The following is a 1,398-nucleotide window of genomic DNA, read 5'->3' as shown; positions in this document are numbered from 1 at the left end:
GGCGGGCGGGGGCGCGGCCGCGGCGGGGCCTTCCATGGCCGGCGGGGCGGGAGGCAGCGGGAGGCGGCGGGAGCGGACGAGCGGTTGGCTCCCGCGCGAGCGAGGAGGACTGCGACGAGGAGGAGTGCGGGTTGGGGGGAGATTTTCCCCTCAACCCCTACTTCTACAGATTGCAAAGTCGTTTAAGGGTTGGACCTCTAAATTTTTTTACGGGTTTGAGGGTTTAGAGGTTCTAGTCTACGGCGTTTTTTCGGCGAAAACTGTAAAAAAGCGGTTATTTTTAGGGGTTTGAGGGTTTGAGGGCTCTACTAGTAATGCTCTTATACCTTACTCATGCAAGCAAGCAAGCAAGTATATACAGAAGATAAGAGGCGCTAGAATGGTGGCCAACTAGCTACGTCATATGGCACGTGCTGGTTGGTCACGGTGAAAAAGTTTTTTAAAGATTTTTTAAGAGGCGCTAGAATGGTGGCCAACCAGCTACGCCATGTGGCGTGTGCTGGTTGGTCACGGTGAGAAAGTTACTTTAAAGATTTTTTAAGAGGCGCTAGAATGATGGCCAACTCGCTACGTCATGTGGCGCGTGCTGGTTGGTCACGGTGAAATAGTTACTTTAAAGATTTTTTAAGAGGCGCTAGAATGGTGGCCAACCGGCTACGCCATGTGGCGTGTGCTGGTTGGTCGCGGTGAGAAAGTTCTTTTAAAGATTTTTTTAAGAGGCGCTAGAATGGTGGCCAACCAGCTACGCCATGTGGTGCATATTGATTGGTCACGGTGAGAAAGTTCTTTTAGAGATTTTCTAAATGGTAGGGAGACTTTTTTCGAGAAAATTTTTCTACGCTTTTTTTAAGATGGTTATGATGTCCACGTGACGCAATGATATTTTTAAAATTTTGACATGATGATGAGATGCCCATAACTTTCTCTCAAGCGGCCCGCAATGACGGGCCCCAACCACTAGTTAGAGAAGATTTGTAGCAACTTTTCTTGTCATTTCCATAGAAAGGTGTTTTAAAACATTGATAAACGGAGCTTGATGTTTTCTTCCTAGGCTGAACTTCGACCCGACCCGACCCCCGCGTCGCGCCTCACGGGCGACACGGGGTAACCTAGCCGCCGCCATCGGTAGTCCACCCCTTCGCTCAATCCCGTGTCGCCGCCGTCGGAGGGTCGGTCGGCGAAGCCGCGCTGGTCCCTGGGTGGCGGTGGCGGGACAGTTCCGCCCACCCCCGCGGCTGCAACCTCCCCACCTCCTCCCCAAGTTCTGGTTTCGGCCACCAGCTGCCGGCACCGCCACCATCTCCCCACCCCCGCGGCTGCAACCTCCCCACCTCCTCCCCGAGATCTAGTTCTGGCCACCCCTTGCCGGCACCGCCACCATCCCCCACCCCCGCGGCT

This window comes from Triticum aestivum, chromosome 7B (genome assembly GCF_018294505.1).
Source record: "Triticum aestivum cultivar Chinese Spring chromosome 7B, IWGSC CS RefSeq v2.1, whole genome shotgun sequence".
Classification (NCBI taxonomy): Eukaryota; Viridiplantae; Streptophyta; class Magnoliopsida; order Poales; family Poaceae; genus Triticum; species Triticum aestivum.
Note: the sequence above shows the minus strand (reverse complement) of the source record.